Raw genomic sequence first — 13770 nt, 5'->3', positions numbered from 1 at the left:
GTAGATATAGTTATTGTTCATACAAGCTGGGAAAGAAGGTAATTTTAAGATAATTGAGATATCAAGCAACAAATTAAACAAGGAATAATTTTTTAATTAGAGAAGTAAACTTACTTTATGTATGTTTTGATCTCATCACAATTTAAGAGTATGTATGTTTTTGCAGTATGATATTCTTCTAGAGTTAAGAATCTAGAAACAGATGTACCCATTAGCTTGCCGGGAAACTTAAAAATAGAAAACATTGAATGGTCTATTGCTTGAGCATTATCATAATTTCTAGGATACTTGTGATGTCTGGTTTTCGCATTATCGGCAAAATAATAGGAGCAGAAAGAAGATGCTTCTTCAACTAGATAAGTATTACATGTTGAGCCCTCAACTCTTGCTTTGTTACAAACATTATTCTTTAATTTTCTCAAAAATTGTTTAAATGAATACATCCATCTATATTGTACAGGACAAGCTATTTGTACCTCGCATGACAAATATACTGGCAGATGTTCCATTGAATCAAAAACACTGGGTGAAAATATGCGCTCCAGCTTACATAGTATGAGAGGAATGTCTATTTCTAGCCAAAGCATTTCATCCATCATAATACACCTCGCTGTCAAATCTCTAAAAAGTTGACTCAATTCTGTGAGTGTTTGCCAAACATTATGAGAAAGTAAATCATGGAAAGCTACTGGAATAAGTCTTTGCATGAATACATGACAGTCATGATTCTTCATCCCAAACATCTTTAATCTGTTCATATCCACACATCGAGCCATATTTGAGGCATACCCATTTGAGAATTGTATTTCTTTCAACCAACTACCTAAAGTTTGCTTCCCATCTTTGTCTAATATACAACAAGCCTTTTGCAATCTATTGGTTGTTTCATTTTGATGTAACTTTGGTCTGTTTATTAGTTCTTTTAATTCCACATAAGATTTTGCAGTGTCTTTAGTTCTTCCAGGCACATTAATCACAGTGTTGAAGATATTATTAAAAAAAAATTTCTCAACATACATGACATCTAAATTATGTCGAATGAATAGATACTTCCAATAGGGGAGCTCCTAAAAAATTCTCCTTTTTTCCAACCAGACTTGCACATCCTAACAATGTATTTATTTATCTCATTGGAACTAGATTGAGATACTTATAGAAATTCATAACTATCTATTTGTTCAATAATTTCTTCACCTGAAGTATGATATGTTGGAGGAGGTTTTTTTACTACAACATTTTTTAGGAATTTTTTTTCATTTCGCCTGAAAAGGTGATCAACAGGTAGAAATTTATGGTGATTATCAAACCAAGATACTTTCCAACTGTAAGGTAATAAAAATATATCAGAATCTCTCATGCAGTGTTGACAAGCTAATTTACCACCCGTGCTTTATCATAACAACATTAATATGCTAGAAAATCACTGATCGTCCATAATAATACAGAATGCAATCTAAAATTGGTTTCACTTGCACAATCATAAGTCACTGACCCTACATTTCATAAATCATTTAATTTGGCAATTAGCAGTTACGAGAAAACATCTATCTTCTTCTTGGGATTGGTTGGATTAGGAATAAGCACAGTAAGGAACATAAATTCATCTTTCATACACATCCACGGTGGTAAATTATACGGTATTAATATAACTGGTCATGATGAATATTGTTGTCTCGACTGACTAAATGACTAAAATCCATCTACGGAGAGTCTCAATTTCACATCACGTGGTTCCATTGCAAAGGAGGGAAATAAAGTATCAAGATGTTTCCATGCAGAGGAATCATAAGGATGACACATAATTCCTCCTTCATGCTAATATTCATGATGTCACATCATGTGACAAGCTGTAGCGACAAATGCATACAAGCATTGAAGTCTAATAGTTAAATGAAAGTAATACATCACTTTCCAAGCAATATTTTTCTTCTTCTTCCCTAGTATGTGAGTACGATTCTTATAACGAAGGTGAGTACTGTAACAACCCGGCCCTCTTGGCCCATTTAGCGGCCCATTTGGCGACCTCTCATGTCGTCGACCGTCGGCCCTTATGTCATCGGCCCATTTGGCGACCTCTCATGTCGTCGACCAACTATATGAAATGTTAAAGGCTAGTGAAAGAGAAGTATGGGAAGACATTCCCTCATGTCACTCGTAATTATCAGCTACTACAAGGTTTTTGAATATGAAAGCAGAACATCATTTTTCTAAAAGATTTTACAATAATATAGGTCAATTGATGCCAGAGCCGTTTGCTGCTGACAACATATTGACAGATAGTTTTTACAGTACAAAGAAATTGGTTAGAGATTTATACTTGCATGTAGAGAAAATTCATTGTTGTGTAAACAACTGCATAATATTTTGGAATGAAGACAGCAAACTGAGTGAATGCAAAATTTGTACTTGTAACGACCCGGCCCTCTTGGCCCATTTGACGGCCCATTTGGCGACCGTCGGCCCTTATGTCGTCGGCCCATTTGGCGACCTCTTATGTCGTCGACCGACGACCCTTTGGCCGTGCCGTGTCATCTCACTTGGTTACCAGGATTTTATGAATCCTGGCAACCAAGTGAGATCATCTCACTTGGTTACTGTAAAAACCCTAATACTTAAGCCTGAGGTTTAGAGTTCGAATCATGGGGAGGCAAAATCCAGCGGTGGAAAGTCCTAGTGAGTAACAACACGGCCAAGGGTCGTCGGATGAATCCCGGTAACCAAGTGAGTCGACGACCCGAGGGTCGCCAAATGGGTCGTCAAAAGGGCCAAGAGGGCCAGGTCGTTATTTTATTGTAACGACCCGACCCTCTTGGCCCATTTGGCGGCCCATTTGGCGACCCTCGGGTCGTCAACCGTTGGCCCTTATGTCGTCGGCCCATTTGGATCTCACTTGGTTACCAGGATTCATAAACTCTAATACTTAAGCCTGGAGGTTTAGAGTTCGAATCCTGGGGGAGGCAAAAATCCACTGGCCAGGGGTGGAAAGTCCTAGTGAGTAACGGCACGGCCAAGGGTCGTCCGTCGACGACATGAGAGGTCGCCAAATGGGCCGACGACATAAGGGCCGACGGTCGACGACCCGATCCTCAAATGGGCCAAGAGGGCCGGGTCGTTACAATAAAAGGTGCCTTTTTATTGTAACGACCCGATCCTCTTGGCCCATTTGGCGGCCCATTTGGCGACCCTCGGGTCGTCGACCATCGGCCCTTATGTCGTCGGCCCATTTGGCGACCTCTCATGTCGTCGACCGACGACCCTTGGCCGTGTCGTTACTCACTAGGACTTTCCACCCCTGGCCAGTGGATTTTTGCCTCCCCCAGGATTCGAACTCTAAACCTCCAGACTTAAATATTAGAGTTTATGAATCCTGGTAACCAAGTGAGCGCCTTTTTATTGTAACGACCCGGCCCTTTGGCCTCTTGGGCGGCCCTTGTGGCGGCCCGACTGGCGGCCCTTATGTCGTCGGCCCATTTGGCGACCTCTGCCGTGCCGTTACTCACTAGGACTTTCCACCCCTGGCAGTGGATTTTTGCCTCCCCCAGGATTCGAACTCTAAACCTCCAGGCTTAAGTATTAGAGTTTATGAATCCTGGTAACCAAGTGAGATGATCTCACTTGGTTACCAGGATTCATAAACTCTAATACTTAAGCCTGGAGGTTTAGAGTTCGAATCATGGGGGAGGCAAAAATCCACTGGCCAGGGGTGGAAAGTCCTAGTGAGTAACGGCACGGCCAAGGGTCGTCGGTCGACGACATAAGAGGTCGCCAAATGGGCCGACGACATAAGGGCCGACGGTCGCCAAATGGGCCATCAAATGGGCCAAGAGGGCCGGGTCGTTACAAGTACAAATTTTGCATTCACTCAGTTTGCTGTCTTCATTCCAAAATATTATGCAGTTGTTTACACAACAATGAATTTTCTCTACATGCAAGTATAAATCTCTAACCAATTTCTTTGTACTGTAAAAATTATCTGTCAATATGTTGTCAGCAGCAAACGGCTCTGGCATCAATTGACCTATATTATTGTAAAATCTTTTAGAAAAATGATGTTCTGCTTTCATATTCAAAAACCTTGTAGTAGCTGATAATTACGAGTGACATGAGGGAATGTCTTCCCATACTTCTCTTTCACTAGCCTTTAACATTTCATATAGTTGGTAACATTTAGGTGTTGGTATTTTGTTGATATTGGAATAATCACTGCAGCATTCATTACAACGTGAACCATTGGTTACATTCCAATATCATAAGTTGATGAGTCAAGCGCAACAAAAATTATGCCAGATGAAGAACCACCAGAAGGCCCAATTGATTCAAACAAATAAAGCTCTCCATAACAATACCAATTGTAGTAATTTGGCACAAAATCATTTCTACATATATGTACTTTCATGGTATCCTCATCACCGAAAGCTCTATTTTGATATTTTTTTATGATTGCACGGACACCATAACTCGGCACCATTCATACATTCTGGATGACTCTTAGCAAAGTTCACAAACTCTTCAAGTTCAGCAATAAAATAATTTCTAATAAATTTATTTTCTAATCGATTGTACATCCAAGTTTTGTTCATAGACATTGTCACTTAATGAGAATACAATTTAAAAACTATTAAACAAGCATCCCTTACACAAGCATGTGCATCTCTAAATTGGATAATATGCCGAGAACTATCTAACTCAATCAGTTAACATGTTTAATACTCACATTATTAAAATCAAGATGCCACTATCTAAAGCAAAAATTTACACAAGTATAACAATTACTATAAAGCATAACAATCACCATAAAACATATATGCACTATTAACCTACAAAACACCATCAACATGCCAACTATTTAATATAGCATATATGTAAATGTATTGCTTAAGAAAAAAAATACCTGAAGAGAGTAGGATAATAGAAAAATAGCAGCAGATGCAATACACTATAAAATAAAAATAAAAATAAAAATTAGCTAAAATTAAACTGAATCAATCATAAATAAAATTACTTAGAAATTTATCAAAAGGTTGATGATTGTACAAGCTCTCGGCTGCGATCAAGTGGTCAAGCACACGGCCAGCCACATCTAGCAAGTGGTTGTCAGCCACGTGGGCAGCCGCAACCAACAGGAGGTAGTCGAGCATGATGCCAATAGGTGGCGGCCGGCACAACCGTCATCCACGTGTTGGTGGTCGGCACAGCCGCCAACACACAGCTAGTGGCCGGACACGCTGCTGGCGGCAGGACATAGCGCCAGCCGTGTTCTAGCACCCTGCACAACCTCCAACATGCACCTAGCGGTCGGAGACGCTGCCAGCTGCGTGCTGGTGGTCGGAGATGCCGCCAGCCGCGTGCTGGCGGATGGAAACGCCGCCGCGCTTGGCGGCGTGTCGCTTGTTGCCGATGGAAGAAGGTTACCTGGAGAAAACGGAGAGGCATGTCGCGTGTCGCCGCTACATCCGGAGAGTATATACGCACACACGAGTAGGGATGTAAATGAACCAAACGGTTCGCGAGTTATTCGGAGCTCGGTTCGATAAAAAGCTCGTTCGAGTTCGTTCGTTTATCTTATCGAGCCGAGCTCGAACTCGATTTCGAGCTCGACAGTTTTATCGAGCCGAGCTCGAGCTTAGGGATATTCGGCTCGTGAGCTCACGAACATGTTCGTTTGTAGGCTCACGAGCCAAAAAACGAGTCTTAAATCGAGCCAAAAAATGAGTTCTAAAAAGAACCTTAAAACGAGCTTTAAAACGAACCAAAAAAATGAGCTCTAAAATGAGTCCGAAAATGAGCCCGAGCTCGCTTAACAAATTAGGCTCGTTAACTATGATAATCGAGCTAATAACGAGCCGAGCTCGAACTGTTCGCGAGTTTGATAATTCCAAAACGAGCCGAGTTCGAGCCTTGTAATAAAAGTTTGATTCGAGCTCGAGCCTAATACTTTTCGGCTCGGTTCGGCTGGTTTACATCCCAACACACGAGAGAATGAAGGGCATCGATGCCCTAATAATTTTGGGTATTCAGATGGAAATAGGATTCCGTCGGTAATTACTGATGGAATTAGGATTTCGTCGGAAAATCCAAATTTTTTTGGCTTTTTTTGATGAAAATTAACTTCCGTCGGTAATGTCGAATAAATACCGATGAAATATTTTTCTGTCGGTATATTTCGTCAGTAAATCAAGAATTTTTTTTTAGTGACAGATCAACCCGTCTGATAACTCTATGGGCTAGTGACGTCAATATGAGGTTGAGCTCCAATTGATTTGTAAGATTTTGAAGTATAATTGTATATAGTATATTGTAGAAGCCGAGTAGAAAAAATGATGCATGAGTACTAAGTACAAAAATGTTAACTTGTCAGGCGCTCCAACGACCTTTGCTACTCTGATCGCGGATCTGCAAATTCAGATGAGTGAAATTTGATGCTTTGTTCGTTTCAACCCCTTACCAACTCGCTCATTTGTTTATGTAGATAGTAAGAGAGAAGATTGTGAGCAAATCGTACACTTGGATAGAAAGGATCAATGATATATACAATGAGATTGCACCGGAAAACTTATTAGATGTCAAAGAAAAGACTAGTAAGAACAACAATCTCCTTCCGGTCCAACTTGGTATTATTCGACCGTTGTGGCCGGCTAGAAGGGGAGTTGAATAGCCTAAAAAATTAAACGCAAAAACATTCTCAAACTTTCTTAGACTAACACTTGCATAAATTAGCTAAGTAGAAAATAACAAAAAGAAGAGACACCGGATTTGACTTGGTTACAACCGGGAAGGTTGTTAATCCAAGAAAGATGATCGCACTAAAAACTCCTTCGGGCGGAGAAGCCTCTTACAATGATGAAGCGCAGAAATAAAGAAGCTAACTAGAAACTGAGCGTACAAGTGTTGGAAGTGAATTGCTTGAGTTGTTGAAAAGCTTCTGGACCAAGGTTGTACTTATAGCCTTGGTTGAGGCGCCCCGAAGGGATTCCGGGCGCCCTGGGGGGATAAAACTTTATTCCCCAATGTTCAGATCGCGTTTGACACGATCTGGTCAAAAAGTCAACTTCGGGCACCCTGGACAATTCTAGGCGCCCTGGAGGAAAAGTCAATCCCGTTGACTTTTTCCTGCCCGGGTCTTCTACTCCGGCTCCGTTTACCTCAGACCGAGTCTTCCGTTCGCTTGGGTGATCTCTGCCATCCGGAATAGGGTTCACCCGAATCCAACTTCCGGTCTTCTCGAGCAGGCTTCTGCTCCGGCTTCTCGTCCCCCGGAATCGCCACGTGCTTCCTTCTCGGCGGCCAGCGTACTCATCCGCAGTCTTCATCCCTCGGTCGCACCCCGTGCCAACCTTCTCGCTAGCTGCGTCTCTTGCTCCCAAGCAGTCTTCCGCTCCCGCTTCTCGTCTCTCAGAACCACCGCACGCTTCCTTCTCGTCCGTCGGTGTACTCTTCCGCAGCGCCTCGTCCCTCGGATGCACCACGTGCTGTCCTTCTTGCTAGCTGCGTCTTCCGCTCGACTACCTGTGCTCCTAAGCTCCTGCACACTTAGACACAAGGTTAAAAACACACAGGACCTAACTTAACTTGTTGATCACACCAAAATAACCTTGGGGTTCCAACAATCTCCCCCTTTTTGATGTGAGCAACCCAAGTTAAGATAGGGTAAATAGACATAAAAAAAATAAATTAACTAATTTTACAATAAAGTGCAAAAAGATAGAAAATTTAAATTATGGTCTACCTCCCCCTAGACTTAGACTTTTTTTTTCTCCCCCTTTGCTCACAAAAAAATGGGGTTCCGAAAAAAATCTAAGGGTAAAAAAAATTTCTAACTTTCTTAACAAAAATTTAAGTTGAATAAATTCTAAGTTAGAGTATTTGCAATAATTTTCAGCAACAATATTCTAAGCTTAAAAAATAATTTCTAAGTAAAACTTTAGGTACAAAAATTTTCTAAGGAAAAACTCTAAGTATAAAAAATTTCTAGGAAAAGCTTTAAGTAAGAAAATTTAAAAAAAAATTCTGACTTAAGAAATTTTACAAAATTTTTTGAAAATTATTCTAAGTAAAGGTTTCAAGCAGAAATTTTAGAAAAACTTTTAACTTTTATGTAAAAGTTTTATTCAAAAAATTTTCTAAGTAAAAAAAAATTCTTACTTTAAAAAAAATTTTGAAAATTTTTCTAAGTAAATATTTTAAGCAGAAATTTCTAATTTCAGAAAAACTTTTAACTTTTAAGTAAAAATTTTACGCACAAAAAAAATTTAAAAAATATTTAACAAACTTTTCAAAGCATTATTAAATTTTAATTTTAATGTTTTATCAGAAAGTTAATTAAACATTTTATTTTAATATTTTGGCTTCCAGGTCGTGGCGAGGCACTAGGCCTTCTTGGTTATTGGAGCAACAATCACTTCCTTAGAAAAAGCCTCATAGAGATATTTTAATGTTTAATTTTCTCACTGAAAGCTCTAAATTTGATTAAAGATTTAAGTTAAACAAGACTTAGGAACCCAATATAGGTTCCGACCTTCTGGATTAACTAGGAATTTCTTAGGAACATTTTTCTTTGAAATAATTCTAATTTGTCCCTTATGATATCGAAAATACCAATTTAAATTATTAAGTCTTCTAAAATTTGTATTAGATGAGCATGCATGATTTTTCAAGTTATCAACTTGAATTTTCATATTTTCATTTTCTGATTTCAATTTTTCATTTTCTAATTTTGATTTGTCTAAATCTTCTAGAGGGCAAGATTTAGCTAGTATTACTTTTAAATTTTTATTTTCTCTTTCTAATTTGCAGCAATCTTTTGTTAATAATTTAACAAATTTAAAAAGTTTATCGGGAGGAAGAGATCGTACCTGACTTACCTTGTTGATCTCGTTGTCCGTGTCTCCCCCTGAACCGATGCTATCTTCCGACGTGGCTCCCCCTTCATCGATGCTCTCGATGCTCATTTCAGAAGAGCTTGACTCGCAGTCGTCGTCTTGATGACTCGCCATTAATGCAAGTCCGGAGAACGTCTCGACTTCCGATTCGGACGACGTATCGTCCCACGTTGCCTTTAGGGCCTTGCGCTTTTGGACAGGCTTCTTACCTTTATCCTTGTCCTTGTTCTTTAGCTTGGGCCAGTTGTCCTTGACGTGCTCTTCCTCGTCGTAGTGGTAGCAGCGGATGGTCCTTTTCTTTTTCCCCTGCGGATGGTTAGATTTCCTAGATTTACAAAGATTCTTAAACCGTCTTACCATCATTACCATTTCCTCGTCATCGAGAGAAGACTCCGACTCAGGTTCGTCTCTCGATGCTTTGAGGATGACATTGTTCTTGGGCTACTTGGTACCTGCACATCTTGATTCGTGCACTTAAAATTTAGAAAATAATTCTTATAATGAAATTTTTTCTTAGTCTTTTGAAATATAAAAGGCATCTACTAGTGACGCCCATTTTGAATTTCTCGAAAAAGAATTTATCTCATACCTGAGTGAATCTCGGTTACTTACCTTTTCTCCGAGATTCAAAAGTCCGGTGACGATTTCTTAATTAATTCTCGAGTGTAGATGTGCAACTGTCTCGTCTTCCCCAAGTCGCAGGCTGGTGAGTTGATTGCGAAGTAGATCTCGTCTAGCGAGCTTGGCTTCGGATGTCCCTTCGTGCAGCTCGAGGAACTTCTCCCAAAGTTCCTTCGCGGAGTTGTAGTTGCCGATTCGGTTGACTTCTTGTGGCGGAAGAACGCTTAGCAGATGGTATTATGCTTTTCCGTTCGCCACGTAGTCGGCTTGCTCCTTTTTCGTCCATTGATATTTTTCTTTACCCTCTGGAGCTACAAAACCAAATTCCATTATTAAAATTAACTCAAAATCTGTTGTAAAAAATACCTGCATTCGCTTTTTCCAGGTAGCGAAATCCCCTTCGAATTTCGGTGGGTAGATACTTGGTCCGGCCACTATCTTTGCTTCGATTGACGATTAGTCCTTCTAAAGTGACTTGGCTCTGATACCACTTATTGGATCATTGCGGTCGACTAGAAGGGGGGTTGAATAGCCTGAAAAATTAAACGCAAAACTTTTCTCGAACTTTCTTAGACTAACACTTGCATAAATTAGCTAAGCAGAAAATAACAAAAAGAAGAGGCACCGAATTTGACTTGGTTACAACCGGAAAGGTTGTTAATCCAAGAAAGATGATCGCACTAAAAACTTCTTTAGGCGGAGAAGCCTCTTACAATGATGAAGCGCAGAAATAAAGAAGCTAACAAGAAACTGAGCGTACAAGTGTTGGAAGTGAATTGCTTGAGTTGAAAATCTTCTGGACCAAGACTGTATTTATAACCTTATTTGGGCGCCCCGAAGGGATTCCGGGCGCCCTGAGGGGATAAAACTTTATCCCCTAACGTTTAGATCGCGTTTGACGCGATCTGGTCAAAAAGCCAACTCCGGGCGCCCGAAAGGGTTCCAGGCGCCCCGGACTATTCCGGGCGCCCCGGACTGTTCCGAGCGCCCCGGACTGTTCTGAGCGCCCCGGAGGAAAAGTCAACCCCGTTGACTTTTTCCTGCCTGGGTCTTCTACTCCGACTCCGTTTGCCTTAGACCGAGTCTTCCGCTCGCTTGGGTGATCTCTGCCATCCGAAATAGGGTTCACCCAAACCCAACTTCCGGTCTTCTCGAGCAGGCTTCCGCTCCGGCTTCTCGTCCCTCGGAATCGCCGCGTGTTTCATTCTCGTCCGCCAGCGTACTCATCCGCAGTCTTCGTCACTCGGTCGCACCCCTTACCGACCTTCTCGCTAGTTGCGTCTCTTGCTCCTCAAGCAGTCTTCCGCTCCGGCTTCTCGTCCCTTGGAACCACCGCACGCTTCCTTCTCGTCCGCCAGTGTACTCTTTCGCAGCGCTTTGTCCCTCGGACGTACCACGTGTCGTCCTTCTCGCTAGTTGCGTCTTCCGCTCGACTACCTGTGCTCCTAAGCTCCTGCACACTTAGACACAAGGTTAAAAACACACAGAACTTAACTTAACTTGTTGATTACACCAAAACAACCTTGGAGTTCCAACAAGTATGACATCGGAAAAACGTTCCCACTAAATATATTAGACTTGCTTGAAATGGAGGAAGTCAACCTTCACTCATCTCGACTGATAAATTATTCATAGATAGATCCAATACATCTAAAGTTATGAGATTGAACAAATTAGTATTTGTGAGGACTCCAACCAAGTAATTTTATAACAGCCCTAAGTAGTCAAATGCGGTTAACTTTGCTAATGATGTTAGGAACTGAGCCATTCAATTGATTAGAACTAAGATCGAGAAGAGTCAATTTGCTTCTGTTGCATCTAGATATTTGTTCAAAGAAATCACTAAGCTCCCTGTTATTTTGTTTTCCAATAGAGAGATATATTCAGGTTGCAGAGATTGCCCAAGGCAACGTAACAGATATGACTCCAACAATTCCGTCACCAGATGACATGTAGAAAAGTCATAAATTTTCAAGGCTTTCAGTACTTTCTGTGTACATGTCTGGTTACAAAATTACCTGATGTCTTTGAGAGTCTCTGCAACCTAACTATAATTAATCTTTATCATAAATGAATAATAGGGGAACTTGCTGAAGCATGATAACTCTGATTTTTTTTTTTTTTTTTTTGTGTCCAACAGACTAAATAGCAACATCCCATCCTTTATTTGTGCAGCAACGAATCTGCGAATTGTGGACTTCGCCAACAATGATTTATCTAGAGCATTCCCAAATTATTGAGACAATTCATAAAGTTGGAATATCATTGGTATTTCCAACAACAAATTTTCCGACACATCCCAAAACATTCATCTTGATCACTGTAATTGAGCAACAATAATTTATCTAGTATAACTTCATCGGCCTTGAAACACTATAGGAAACTCAAGGTTAGGTGTTATACCCAATTGGATCGAAAGGAGATTGTCGTCCTTATGAGTCCTTTCTTTGAGGTCTAATAAGTTTATCGATCGGTGAAATCTTCTTGCGCCTATCATTGATCCATTCTCTCCAAGTGTTAGATCTTGCTCACAATCTTCTCTCTAACCCTTTACCTCTTTACTTTGCTAATTTTAATACTAGTAAAATCGATCTAGCAGATTCTGATGAGTTTTATATAAAGAACAACATCTTTGTAAAATTTCACAGGAAGAACATCTTTGAAAACTTTCATATATATATAGAGAACATCATCTTAATAGAAAAGGATTTAACACTTGATTTCACTTCTTTTGCTTTTGTCACTAGCATTGACCTCTCCAATAACAATCTCTCCGAATCCTAGAAAGTTGATAAATTTTCATTACCTTCACAACCTCAACCTTTCATCAAATTATTTCATAGGAAATATACCAACTAACATCGAATTAATGAGTCAACTATAATCACTTGATTAGGAGGAATTCCTTCTGGTATGTCTGCTTTAAATTATCTCAATGTCTTAAATTTATCTTATAACAATTTTGTTAGAGAAACGCCAACAGACCCTTGGCTCCGAACATTTACTAACTTGTCCTACAGTAGCAACCCTGAGCTTTGTGGGGAGCCATGGCAGAGTAGGTACCCAAGCGACAACCTGATCATTGATAACGGAGTTACAAAAGAAGACATGGACGAAGCTGATGAGTATAAAGGAATGCCACCATCTCCAAGTGATCGAGCCATGTACTAGATCGTATACGATACCGCTAATCCTGCTCATCGTCTTCTAAGAAACTAGCATGATGATTTTATGAATCATGTTGACAGCAAACCAGATGAAGTAGATCAAAAACACAATCCTACCTTGGTAGCAAAGGAGTGCAGCTTTACCATCTGTGGGTTCCTGATCAACTTTGCATCGCTCTCGATCTAAGAGAATGGAATGGCGGCGTCCATATCAGTGAAGACCAACAGATCGAATACACCTTCAGGAATAACACAAGCAAAATCAGTAAAAGAAGCTTTGCCAAGCACAGCTAACTGACTGTTCCAAGAAACCAAAAGCATATTGAGAACCCACACAAGGTTACCTCGTTTTATTAAAAAAATTTTAAAAAAAGAAAACAATGGTCCCGGCGGGGCTCGAACCCGCGACCTTCGGCTCATAAGACCAACGCTCTAACCAACTGAGCTACGGGACCACATCTGTTTATTCAAACGTTTTTAAAATAATATATAAAATAAAATTGGATAATAGTCAAGAAAATTTTAAAAAGCTTGTTGAGAGTGGGATTTGAACCCACGCCCTTTCGGACCAGAACCTTAATCTGGCGCCTTAGACCAACTCGGCCATCTCAACACGATATAAGTTTTGTAGAAATATTGGATTATAAATATATTATTGTTTATTTGTTTTTCTCTCTAAATCTAACTTTTAATATTCACGTAAATTTTATTTCTTGCGGATCTGAAAAACGGGAAATAAATTTTATTCTTATTTTTATCTCAGAATTATATGATGGATTGGGATAGAATATATGATTTTACTATCGCATGAGTTATAAAGTTGAAAAAAGAAATAATATATTTTTAATCAGACATCGACCCAATCTCACGATAATGTTTTGTAAAATATTTTTCTCTAATTGGATTTGAGAATCTTGAATTTTAGTTAAGTAAGGATAGTGAATCAATCAATCGATTGATTGGATCAAAATCCAATCGAGCAGTCGATCGATTAAGAGAATGTTGCGATAAACAGCAGCCCAATCTATCGATTGATCAATTGGGGATGTTTATCGCGTGCACAGAAGCATGCCCAATCGATCAGACGATCGATTCAAGTCTTC

General features: G+C 39.9%; 2 non-coding genes across 2 annotated transcripts; both read right to left on the bottom strand.

The window, feature by feature from the left end:
• Nucleotides 1-13048: 13048 nt before the first annotated feature.
• Nucleotides 13049-13122, bottom strand: TRNAI-UAU. The gene has a single exon. It is a non-coding gene; the product is annotated as a tRNA-Ile (tRNA).
• Nucleotides 13123-13199: 77 nt separating this feature from the next.
• On the bottom strand, nucleotides 13200-13280 carry TRNAL-AAG. The gene has a single exon. It is a non-coding gene; the product is annotated as a tRNA-Leu (tRNA).
• Nucleotides 13281-13770: the final 490 nt, after the last annotated feature.

Source organism: Zingiber officinale, chromosome 5B, assembly GCF_018446385.1.
Source record: "Zingiber officinale cultivar Zhangliang chromosome 5B, Zo_v1.1, whole genome shotgun sequence".
NCBI classification, from domain to species: Eukaryota; Viridiplantae; Streptophyta; class Magnoliopsida; order Zingiberales; family Zingiberaceae; genus Zingiber; species Zingiber officinale.
The sequence above is the reverse complement of the archived record's forward strand: the minus strand, read 5'-3'. Positions and strand labels throughout refer to the sequence as shown.